General features: G+C 39.5%; 1 long non-coding RNA gene across 4 annotated transcripts in view; it reads right to left on the bottom strand.

The window, feature by feature from the left end:
• The window catches only part of LOC308190643, a 105,826-nt gene extending 96,649 nt beyond the window's left edge, over positions 1-9,177 (bottom strand). For 3 of the 4 annotated variants that reach the window (XR_013947424.1, XR_013947425.1, XR_013947427.1), the window contains exons 1-2: positions 8,948-9,177; positions 424-524 (exon numbers count right to left, since the gene is read on the bottom strand). This is a non-coding gene — a long non-coding RNA (uncharacterized lncRNA). The remainder of the gene's footprint in view (positions 1-423; positions 525-8,947) is intronic. The other variant, XR_013947426.1, reaches the window with a different exon arrangement.
• Positions 9,178-13,408: the final 4,231 nt, after the last annotated feature.

Genomic DNA, 13,408 nt, shown 5'->3' with positions numbered 1-13,408 from the left:
CATACGAGACCTTATAGATGCCAAGTGTTTCAGAGTGACAAAATTATACCAGGAGAGCATGAATAATCACCACCAGCTGGCAAGTGAAACTACCTTTGAAATATGCTATCTTTTGCCACATCCTAACTTGTATTTAATTAATTATTATTTAATTTAATTATCTGTTCATTTTCATTTATTTATTTATTTATTTTAAGTCAAAGAAGACTTGCAGAAAAAGACTCCTTTTTCCTTTCTTTCTAATTCAGAAGTCTTGGAGCATATCTCCAACCTGCTGAACAGCCATTTGCTTCAAAAAAAGGGAGAGATTACCATCTTTCTCTTGGACTCTCAGACTACCCATCTACACCACATGTTTAAAAAACACAAAGCAAGAAGTAATGCTAGCAATGTCCAAGTTTCCACATCAAATTTTACCCAGACCTCTGACCGTTTCTGGATGCCAATCCGAGTCTTGGAGCCAGCTGAGGGGAATCTCACGCTGAGAGAGGAACACAGAGGACTCTCTTCTGGACCCACATGCCCTGTGAAGAAGAAAAACACTCAGTGCTATACTGCTGCCTCTGCTGAGGATCCTTCTCCAAGGCTCAGGACTGCAACATCCCTCTTGTTTCCTGACCTTGTGACAGACAGTCTAAAGGCAAAGAAAATGCTGGGTATTGTGCTGCTAATACATGTTCTGCAGGTGCCATGGAGGGGCTGCATGAAGTGTAGACAAACAGGGCGTATCTCATGATTCAGGCTAAGATTTGGCAGGGAAAATGATGGAGGAGAGTTATTAATGCAATATTGCCTGAAGCCATTATAACCTTCCTGCAAAATTCCTCTGCACTGCAGAATCCTTCTCCCACAAAGCGGGGAATGATTCTGGGGCTGCTGTAATCAGAAGCAACAAGAACAGAAACTACCAGGAAGCTATTCTCACTTCATAGCAGATGCAAGAATATTTTTAAGTTGTGGTGACTGCTAGTTACATCTACTGTACTGACAACAGACCTCCACTCATTACAAAGTGACAGCACCCTTCCCTAAATTGCTTGGACTGAAAACAAAAAGGGCAGTCAGCATGACTGACAAGAGAAGTCAGAAGACATCAGTCTAATTGGTTGCCTGATCACCTTCATTTATCCATCCTCTTCCTGGTTCTTCCTCGGGAGCTTTGGTGGGAGAGCCAGTTCCTGTACCCAAATTCCAGTACTTACAGAGACTGACTCACACATTTCCTAAAAATATGACACTGATTTTCTGTAATGTTTGTTTCCTAAAAGCCATAAATCTCATATTGTGTGAGCAGTCATCATTTAACTAATACAATTGCTACAAGAATAACAATGATTGGCATGAAGAAGAGTCTGAAAATGGCGGATCCTGATAAACTTAATTACTCCTTGACCCAGCCCTGCTTTCAGAACTGTATTTAACTGAACAGTGAATCCTTTCCATGCAGTCATAAAACAGGTAAAACCTCAAGATGCAAGGCTGTACACTTTGCTCACTGACTGAATTCTTTTTGCTTGTCAGGCAGTGGGTGAGTTTTAAGCTCAGTGATGCAGTTCACTTTTCAATACTTCTTCTCAGGTAGTTGGGCCTGTTAAAAGACACCCCCTTCCTGCTAAACACCAGCACATTCTTAGACAAATCGTCATCCTGAAAAGCAGCTGAAACAAATAAACAGTCTGACTGAGAAGCAGAAAATAGTAAACTGACTACAGGTCAAATAGCAATAGATGTTTCCGGCTCTCTGCATACCAAGAGTGCTGGAGTTTTCTGCTCACTTGATTTTTGGCAAATTACTCTAGAGTAATTTGTGCTCTGTCCCTCATATGTTTTGTGCTTTCATGCTAGTCATTTCAGTTTCATGTGCCTGTGTTTCCACACCTGTAAGATGGGGTAGAAAAAACATTACCCTTTTTTCTTGATTAATTGTTACATGCATGTAGGATCCAGCTCAGGCCACAGGCAATTTAAAAGTAGTCCTGCTCTATGAATAATCTTTCCATATTTGTCTTACATTGGTAGAATATATATGTACCTATATAGCTCTTAAGGGAGTACATATACATGAACTTGTTTTACATATGTGGACCAAGTTTCTTATTCAGACTGAGCATGTTGACATTTTGTGAGCACCTAAAAATTGCAGGCCTGGTTTTAAACAAGGTATTTTGGAGAGCTGCACCAACTTAGTGTGTTTGTCTCACAGCACCTCATACTGAGTCTTATTTAATTAACTCAGTTAGTTAATGCCCATGTCCTACATTGCCTCTACCTTCAGTTTTCCAAAAGATCTCAAAGTCACATCCTGCCGCTTCTGTAAGGACTCATCACATGGTGGTGTTTCTAGGTTGCAGATCCAGCCTGCTACATTAGATACACACTTCCTCACATGGTTCACCAGTTCAGGAAACATTGGCTTCTTTCTCTCATCTGTTTAGGCAACTCAGCAAGGCTTACAGGTGCTGTGTAATCAGCTTGCTGTAGTTAGAATCACTTTTGTTACACAGACCATTTATTTATTAGAAAAAGAGGATTAACTGCTGAGACTGAAGTTACCTACAGCATCTGCTACTATTCTACTTTGTTTTCTCCATAATGCCTAGGAGTTGGGAAGAATTTGATGATTTCCTCAGTCCACTGGAAGACAACTATGCAAAGACACGTGATGCTATTTAACATGCTTCCTCCACAAAGAGTGTACAAATTAGTAGCATTTAGATGGAAGAAAAGCTGCATAACTTTCAGCTGTTATCTTGTATCTGATAGCACAGGATATCAGAAAGCTGCATCTCATAGCCAGTGGCAGCTATTTATGAAAGTACGTAAGAACAAGGCAAACATACAGCAACATATACTGTACCAGCTATCCTTCTGTTTTTTCAAATCTGCAGCTTGGACACTTTGGAAACCCTAGGGGTTGCATGCAGTCTTTGAGGTTAAGAAGACCCTGACTTCTTCCTCATGGCCTGAGATACCCCAGTCTTTTAAAACTGAAGTGCAGAACTACATAAGCACTAAAATGCTACTAAAACAAACAAAGGAACAACAACCAAAAAAAAAAAAAACAAGAACTCTTTGCACTAGAATGGCTTTGGTATATTGCATGTTTGCTGTGGAAAACTCTGTGACATCATACCTAGCTGCTCATTTGCAGTTGAGTTATCTAAAATAAGCCAAGCATCTTCAGATTTTCACGGCAAAGACATACAAAACAGGTAAACAAAGCAAAATCTTCCTAAATTACATAGAAGTCCTTAAGAAGCCTAATCTTCTGCTGTTTTGGCTATTACTTCACCATTTTTGTGACCTAGTCTACCTTTGCTTCCACCTCAGTGCTCCACATAGGTCAAAGCAGTTGCCAAGGGTCACTTCCTCAGCTCTGCCCATGCCATTCTTCTGCTCACTTAGCACTCTCCAACCAACACACACAACCTTCTTGCCTTGACTTTTCACTTGAAGAGTCACTGACAAATTAACTTTATGCTGTCTTCTTGTACATCTTTTAGTACATCTCAAACTGTGATTCTTCTCCTGCAGCCTTCTAGTAATTCTCCCAAGTACTGATATGCATGACTCTAGGCAATTCATTCTAGAAAAATCTCTAAACCCACTATTTCCTTTTCCTTCAGATCTTACTTCACGATAAATGGGTAGGGCAGATGATAAACTGGGGTCTCAGCTTATAATTTGCTGTCATTTTTGTAAGTGTCTGCACTTACAAGATGTTCACATCACTAGTTTAGAACAGATTCTCATGTCACCATTGACGGATTAATTCCAAACACATCAAAGACCTTCCGTATAAGTGCAATAACAACTCAGCTGCTCTGGGACTACCAGAAGCAAAAAGCTAAGCATAAACTATACGAGACCTGTATATAAATTTTCAAAAGGAACATGAGCTCTGGGGACAGTTTTTTAGAGATGATTAGACAGCTCTCTTGAGCCTGATCATTCTTAGAGACTCTCATAAAGACATTGTTTTGAGACCCCCTTTTCATCTGACACAGTTCAAGCACTCCTGTTAGCCCTAAACCATTCTGACCAAAAAGGGATGTTTCTGTAATATAACTTAATGGAAACTGTTACACCGATACCAGTTTTACATAGGACTTGCTGACATACAATCTCCATGACCAGCAGGAAAAAAAAATATATATATATGAAGAAAACCAGTAATAGTTGTCAGTAGCAACCCATCATCTTTTGCACCCCAATTATTCTTGCTTCTTCATGTCAACAGCCTACTAGCTCCTGTGACACGCTAAAGTCAGAACTTCACAAAGAGAGGGCATGATTTTAACTTTACAAAGTTTTAGTTTCACTGTCTCCCATGGAACAGCTCAAAAAGCAGAGCTCTCACGCAGTTCTGTAGGATCAGAGCAAAAGGCCATAAGCAATACAAAAACAGTCCAAGTTCTACCCTATGGAGTTGTCCTACAGACTAATATTGCTCAGCTGCTATAAATATTCCTATAAGTAAATAAATAGCAAGGACTTTAAAGAAAAATGTTGCCTGTAATTTTCAGGTTAAGCCATGCAAGATTTTCCTAAGTTCTGTGCAATGAGAAATTCCTAATATGTGTTTTTCAAGAAAGACACCATTTAGAGAATCTCAGGTCTAACCATTCCTCAGGCTTTGGAGCAAATCCAAATATGCATGATCCAGAAATGAATAAGATCACTGGAAACCAACACTGCATTTTCTTTAAAGTAGCTTGAACAGATGTTATATGATAGATAAATGTGATAATAGGCTAGCATGGAAGAGATGTAAGGCTGCCCTGGAAGAGGGGACATGGCACTGACGTTACCTTCCAGTTATACTTGCTGGCCTGCATACAATAATGTTAGAGGGGAAGAAGATATATCAGAACCAGAGCTAGGCACTGAGATCTAAGAGTAGCTGAAAGGGAAGTAAGTCTCAATGTAGACTTTGCTATTTCTAATTTTGTCAACAAAAATCCTGCCTCAGGAAGCAGGCAAGTTTGATCTTGTGAGGTATATGGTCAACATCTTAGTGCCCATATAAAGGTCATCCTCACACTGTTAAGATGGATTTGATTGTCAGACATAAAAATTGCCCACGTCCTCACATATTTTACCTGCATGACTTTAGTAGCAAAAGAGCTGACATGTTTCTCCTTTTCCACATACTACAAATATCTCCTTCCTGTTTTGAGGTAGAATGAAACGTGAAGGTGCTAAAAATAAATTAATAAGCCTGTCCCCACCTCCCAACCACTCCAAGAAGTCATTCCTGAGGTATGACTTGTCCTTTCAGAATCAGGAAACGTGTGAACGCTTTTGGGGTGGAGAGAAAAAAGAAAAAAAAAACTATCATGAGATTAAAATTGCAAGTCCTTCTCCAAAGGCTTAAACACACTTCAGATAAGAATCTTAAGAGACAGGAGAGCTCCAGACATTTTGAGCTTTACCCTTCACTTCTTCCTGACTCAACTGGTTTAGGTTCTCTCTTCAAAAGGAGGAAGAGAATGCACCCGTGTGGACAATTCAATTCATCATTCCATGTTTCAGCTTGAAAATATTTTTTTTCATGCTCCAGAATGTCTCAGTTGGCATTTCCCTGCTTCACAAGTCTAATTAAAACAACCCTATAGCAAACTACAGGTAAGCCAACTCAACTACATGGGTTTGGCTTTTTATTATTATTATTATTTTTCCTCTAAATTGACATCTACTTGTTTCATTATTCCATAGTCAAAAAATCCTCTTTTACTTCTTTTTATTTGAGTCATGCCCTTTTTGCCCTTACTCAGGCAAAAATTTCCTCCATTCCAGAGAGCCCTGGCAGAATACTGCTAAAACCTCTTGAGAGACCATTCATTTACATCTCTGTTCAGACCAGCTTGAACCACACTACTTCACTCCCGCTCCTGAAGTGCTTGTGTGTCTGAGTTATTAGCATGATCCCCACACCGAAGGTACTAACGTGTGAATGCTCAATTCTCCCATTTGCTTTCAACCTTTTGATCCAAGTAACTCAATAATTAGCATTCTGCTTGCAGCATCAGGGGCAGAACTACTTACGGGTTATAATAGCTAAGCAAAGTAGAGCAGATGCAGAGATGGAGAGATTTTTCACAAGTGAACTTGCCTGGTAACAAATCAGCTTGGAAGGCAGGAAGCCATTTGGAGACCACATGAGATGCATTATCTACTCTTTCTGCCTCACATTTCATGCTTGCACCACCTGAGTAAGATGCTCATTAATCCTAGGATCCTAAGTTTGGCAATTTTAGCTGATGGGTGAGTTGTCATAAAGTCTCCTGTCAGTTGCTATTTGTAGTGATCATGCTATAAGCTTGACATGCATTGCATTGTTCAGGCTGGTTTTGTTCTTTTATTTTGCTTGGGCTGGCTGGCTCTTGGAACCTCTACTCTGCCTACTTCCTGAGGATTAAAGCATGTCTTCTGGGCAAGGAGACGGAGGGACCACCTGCAGATTCTGTTTATACATCCAGCGTTGCAGCCTGATTGATCTCACAATAGGACTGCATAATGTAAACACTTCATTATTCCGCTAAAGGATATGTGCTGTACCACCTAAGGTCCCCTCAACCAAGAGTCAGTTTTAGATGGTTAAAATCTGCTAAGCCACACCAAAAGAAGCTAAACAAAGGAAAATCCATTCTAGCACCATTTAGAAGTCTCTAAGTTAAACCAATTAAATGTTATTAAGTTGGAAACTTTATCCTACACCTTTATTCCAGGACTTTGCTACCAAGTCTCAGCAATGCTCAGGCACACTGCTTCTGATGTATCACTCCAGTGTGTCTGGTAACCAACAAAAACCAGATTATCAGCTAGGATTTATTCCCACCCTGGGACTAAGACACGACATACTCAGCCTTTGTAATGTCTTTCTTGACATGGATCTGGCCCATGCAGGACTGGTGGGAGATGAAGGACCAATTTTGGACCTGCCCATGATCCACCTGGAAAGAAATGGGAAACAAAGGAGAAGCCTCTCCTCAGCTGTTTTCAACACAGCGCCTCTTAACTATGCCACCTCCCAGCCTGCCAAAACAGAAGGTAGGGGGAACCTTTCTGTTCCTCCCAAAGGACAGAAATTAAGAGCACCAATACTCCTAATTAATTCCTACAGGAATTTATATTGGCATTTCCATTCACTATATGAGAAACTGAGAAAAGAGGCCAACGCCCACCCCAGATTTTAGGAGGGCAGTCACAGTCAGCACCGAGCAGCTCACACTACTTCCCACACTGAGTCTTACGTTACCTTTCTCCCTCTGCCCAGGAACAAATGCCTCCTCTTGGAGCAAAAGGACACGTCAAGGGCAGAGTCATGGCCATAACATTGCATATGCTGGGACTCAGGCTTAGCTCTTATGAGTATTTCAAAATTGTTCTTGTGGTTTATTTCTCTTTGGGATTTGTTTGTTAGTTGTTTTGTTTATTTAACAGCATTAATTAAAAACTAAAGGCACACCCAGCTAAACCAAGGAGCGGTAATCTGAGGAACTGCCCAAGTTCCTCAAAAGGGAGGAGAAGTTTACCCTGAATTTATCTAGGTAGCTATAAAATAAAAAAAGAAAAGAAAAAAAAAAAAAAAGGAGCATGTCAGTGTCCTCAGTGTCCTTAGTGCAGTCTGCACACATCTCAGACTGCTTCTGAAAGCATAAACCAAAGTGATTGAGTTTAATTCAGGTTTAAACAAAGCAGCCCATTTTGATTAGTAAACAAGGCATGAGCATGCACAGATTGCCATTGTATCTGTTCAATTGGGCATTCACAGTTTCAGTATAAAAAGCAACCATAAGGTCTTGATTCACTAAGACATAAGCAAGGCATGTAAGCACTTACTAAGGTCAATGAAACTTAAAAAACATATGTACTTCCATGCTTTACAGAATCAGAGCTTAATTGTTCAGCAAATTGCAATAGTTTGGTGTTTACACCAAACAAATTATCAGCTAAAATACCTTAGAAAAAAAAAATTACTTTTCTGCTTTGGATCACATTGTAGTCCTTCAACAGGATGGTCTGTGAATCTTTACAGTGGTGGAGCCTGTCTGAAAAATGGATGTCATCACTCTGCTAACTGGTATCAACCCTCGATTTTGATGATGGACACCTACATTTAAGTCCCTAAATTCACATGCAAATTCACAGATTAGTAAATAGGAATAGTGTGAAATCTGAGAATTTTTGTAACCTTTGAAGTCATACTAAGTTCATTTCGATCCTAAAAGTAGGTTCTGGTGCTTCCAGTCTATACTCCCAAGAATAAAAAGACATTTCAGAACTGAAAAAATGTTGATATATATAATGAATTGGGACTCAGTCAGAACCTCTGTGATTCTGTCTAGAAAGATATATGTATTAGAAGAAAAAAAAAATGCTTACATTTGACAGGGGATACATACAGCCATGATTATAAACATAGCATCAGCATTGGTTCAGGAAGGATTTCTGCCTGAAATAGGCTTTGATAGATAAAATTGCTTTAAAAGTGCTCTGGGTTAGAATTTTCTCTGTACTTTTCTTAGCAAAACTCCTCCTTGAAGATCTCTTTTTATATGGAACTACAACATATACAGTTTATCCTATTTCTACCAGCAGATAATTAGAGGAACAGCTCTTTACTGTGTGAATTCTTCCACTGTTTTATTCGGAGGAAAGCCTTTATTGTGAGAAAGGAAATAAACCCTGTCTCTAAATTCCTGCATGCATGATGCTAGTTCTCCCTCCTTTAAATCAATAGGAGTTAAAGTGAGTTAAAAATTAACTAAATCAAGTGCAGGATCAATCTGCTGGTTTGTTTTGTTGTTGCTGTCATCTGTTTGTGGTTTTCCTTACAACTTCCACCAAAATATGAATTTCTGACTTTTCCACAGAATTCCTCATTAGGCCAGACCTGCTCTGTTGTTGCATGCAGCTATTATCTCACCCAGTCGTTACTTACCTCGATTGCTGCAGGACCAAGGCATTCCCTCCAGAGCCCTGTTGTCACTATTCAAACACAGGACCAAGACAGTAGCACTCCTTGAAAACTTTCCTACCACCATCATTACACAAGAGAACACACTTTACACTTAAAAAGGCACATTTGTTGCCTGCAGAGAAGAGCACTACTGTGCAGAAGACATAAGAGAGTTTTTTAGGAGAACAAGGCTCTGCCCCAGCACAGTTCAGCAGGTGTACCTTGTCAAGTCCTTCAGCCTCTCAGGGCTTTGACTTCTTCACCTGTGAGCTGATGGGTAAAATACCTCAGCGCCATAGAGGAGTCTGACAAGACTATGCTTTATAGTATTCCTAAACACAACCTGAAATCTTGTGCACAATAGAAATCCTTCTTAGGGAATAGGTCTGTAGAGCTTAATAGAGATTTATTTATTTTTAAGAGTTGCATAGCTATAATTCAACTCATTCTGACTCATGTGTCTGGACTTGTTCTTCATGGTTTCTTCTTATGTCCAATAGCTTGTCTTTTATACTGCTTTCCCTTTAAAAACTTTCCCACTACTTTTGGGCCTGTCTTGCAATCCTAAAGCAGATAAATTCTGATTTATGCTCTCTCCTAAATTTGCAGCAGCAGAGAGGAAAAAAAAAACATTTTATCTATAAGGAAAAAAAAAACTTGCTTATCACTTTTCCGTCTTTCTCCCCAATGTGCAGTGCTAGCAGAACTGTTTATCTTAGTCCCCTGTGTCACACAAGGCAGAAGGAGCCATGCTGCTAGGTTGGCAGCCTCCACTGGAACAGCATCCTTCTTACAACACACATCTGCGGGAATGACTGGAAATCAAACTCTGTGGAACATCAGCGCTATTAGAGATGAAGCTAAGCTACAGGTTTGGAATCCAAATCTGAGTTTATTTCCAAATTAAAGAACCGGAGACTCGTTTCAATATTATAGAAACAAAGAGCCATGAGGTTTTGATCTGAATCAGAAAACTCAGGCATGTTCAGAACCTGGCTTTTGGTTTGGGCCCTATGCCTAATCACAGCTGGTTATAAAGTGATTACTCAGCACAGCTTGTCCAGTTCATTCATTTTGCAGTCTCTGTACTACTTACTTCTGTGCTGTTATGTATACTTGGCATCCTTTACCTGCTTTTGTCTATGATCAAGTAAATTGAAACAATTTTTTGCTTTCAAACAAAGGAGCTAAAATGCTGGATGGCAGGAGCACAGAGGGGAATCACCTCAAACATTTCAGTTTCTCATTTCTGAAATCCAGAGAGCCACAAAATGTAGGGGTTTTGTGCTCCTAAGTAACTTGAAGTGAGCTGCTACTGGTATGAAGCATGCAGAGTTTTTCTTTGTTGGTGCTACCGCTTTATAGTGTTCAAAAATAACCCAAACAGGTTAGGTAGTAACCGAGATATTATCTGAGTAAATTTTACCTCAGGGGATTCCTTCAGAGTCAAAAATGTTTTAGTCTGTCTGCACGAATGTGGCCCCAAGGAAGATTTTACAAGCAAACAAGTTGAACAGCACAAAAAAAAAAAAAAAAAAAGCAGGCAAACACAGAAAGGGGGGAGAAATTAACAGAAAAAAAGCTATGACATTTTAGTAGTTATGGTTTTTAGTACCTTGGTACTGATATTTGTCTGTCTTTGTAAAAAATAAAAGTACATCTGGGCTTTTGTAAAAATGACAGCTTGCTTGTTTTGGTTTTGTAAGAGGCACAGGCAGGTCCAAACAAAAATCCCAGATCCAAACACCATTTGTGGTGGGAAGAATCAAACTCCCAGAATACAAGCACTCCTTTAATTCGAGTACTTTACAATACAAATCCTCCCGTGTCTCTGGATTACACTGCTGGGCATTGTCTGACCATAAAGCCAATTTAATTTTCTAGGGCATGGATGATCTTTCAGTGCTTTTGAGTTGATGTAGAGAATTTTACACCACTTACTTCTTCCACTGCCAGTTTAATAAGGAAAATAACTTAAGCCAGAGGTGTCTCTGTCCCTTGGTAACCTTGATCTGCATATACAGCCTCTTGTGTTCACAGCAGCCTAGTTTAAGGTAGAAGAGAGAGAGCTAGTTCACTTTCTTCCCATCTTCTGATCCATCTTCTTTTCATATTTGTAGATCCCCGCTTCTTCCTCTATAATAAGCAAGACCAAAGCTTTAGGATACTCATATAAACGCACAAACTGTATGAGTGCTCATACATCGGTATTTGAAATCCAGATTAGAATAACACTGAATCATCCAACTATGTCTCTTTATAAAAGTAGAATCAAGAAGGAACCTACCTATGAATTCAGATGCCATATTACACCAACTTATTTGGATTACATTATATACAGCCTATTGGATATGAGAATTAACACGGTGCACTTTAGCTGCTATTTTCTCAGTGGCACAAAATAAAAATGAACAAATAAGCCTGACTCATATCTTCTCTCCACATGCATGCTGATATTAATAAGTGTGTTTTTTTCACCTGCATGTTTGCACAGATGCTCACAAACAGCTATGCAAATAAGTGTCTGTCTGTTTATATGAAATTTATACTATATTATATTGCACATATATTTAAAATACCTTTAACAGATATTACATATATGTAACATGTTTATATACATTCATCCACAAAAGAATGCATGTTGTGCTATGGTTAAAAATGTCTGAATGTGTCACACGAAAAATATTTTGCCAACTGTCCTACTCTCTATCATAGGTCTGTGAATACAACAACTCAAAGGGGGGGAAATGAAACAAGAACAGTGTTTCAGCATAAATCCTCCCACCCCTTACTAGCCAACCAAGATGAACAGATGAACAAAGCCACAGGATATATAGATGATCGGCTACACAGCTTCAGCTAATTTCACTGCATGTTGATGTTAGGCACAATTTTGTATCCAGTTCACGTCCACTCTACCCATTTAGGTTAGTATTGTGCATAGAGTACATCAGCTCTTTCAAGGAACATCCGAATTAAACAAGCCACTAACACTAGATAGACACAAAGATAAATTCAACATATAATGTGTCAGAATTATTTGTGGTAGCCAAAGACAAAAAATACTGAAAAAATATTTCTCTCCAATAATCATTGAGCAAACTGAAAGGCAAATCAGTTAGAAATTTTGTTCTTTACTCCATTTGTCCAAATCACTGACTTCTGCTAGGCTGCACCAAAACTGAACTGTATTAAGGTACTTGTGAATCAAGCCCAAGCTGAGTTCATAGAGAGAGAGAGAAGCAGAGGCAGGGAAGTCAGAACCCTAGCCAGGGACTTGTGCCAGAGAGTCCTAGCCAGGTGCTGTGAGCCCAAACAAAGCCCAAGAGGATGCAGAGAAAGGAGCAATGTGGGCGATCAGCATCCCAAGGCTTCCTCCCTGACCCTGTTTTGGTCAGCAGTGGTCACAGCCTATGAGCAGGACTGATTACACCAGTGCAATCAGGATATTAGCACAATGTGGGACATCAGTCCAAGCTGTTTGGGGAAGCACTCCAAGTATCCCCATTGTATAGAGAAGGAAATAAAGTATGCAAGGACAAAATGCTTTACCATGAGGCTGGAACATGTAAAGACAAAAAGACAAAAACTCATGTCACTACCTTAGGTTGAGATTTTCTGGTGCTAAAAAGATCAGTGGACTACTCTGCTATCAGTTAGAGAAGAATAGGCCTTCAGGGGACCCCCAAAAGTCATATAGACTATTCTGGTGCCCCAAAGTGGGGTCATTTCCTGGATGTATTCATGTAAGTCTATTTCTAAAAGCCTCCAAATGTCCTCCATAGCCAAACCTGTTCCAGTGTGCCAGCACAGTTTGTTCTGTAGGTACATTTGCAAACTTAGCATTCACTTTCATTTCTAGCTTTCATCTTAAAGATAGCTCTCCTCACAGGGGTTGGTTTTGTATCCCTTCCAAACATGACAAATAATAAATTGATGAGAAGACGTGAGCAAGACCAAAAGGCGCAAAACAACCCAACTCTCTATGAACTACATGAATGAATTTCTTCATTGTCTAAAAATGTTCTTGCCCTCTTACTCTTAAACTTCACTCATCAGTCATTTTTGACTCCGAGGAGTAATTAGTCTGAGAATTTCTACTTATCAAGGAAAGCATGCTCTTGTTATTTTTAATTTTTCATGGTACCTACAGGGATGATAAATTCCTGGTTGTTTACTTGGGTTTCATAGTAGTTAAGACTAGAGCCATGGATGCAGAGAGCAATGAATATGAGTTACTATCAATGAAAGTTTTCACTGCGCTGTCCTTTTACTGCAGGCCTATTTTTCAGAGGAAAGCATCCTGAGAAACCCCTGATATCCATATATGATATACTGACTGATTCCCCAGCAGTACTGAAGATATTTTAGATTTTCATCCACAGAAATAATAGCATCCGGGCTCAAATTTCAAGCTGGCACCTACTCCCCCTTCTTCTGTGA

Source organism: Anser brachyrhynchus (assembly GCF_964034855.1).
Source record: "Anser brachyrhynchus genome assembly, chromosome: 2".
In the NCBI taxonomy this organism is placed as follows: domain Eukaryota; kingdom Metazoa; phylum Chordata; class Aves; order Anseriformes; family Anatidae; genus Anser; species Anser brachyrhynchus.
The sequence above is the reverse complement of the archived record's forward strand: the minus strand, read 5'-3'. Positions and strand labels throughout refer to the sequence as shown.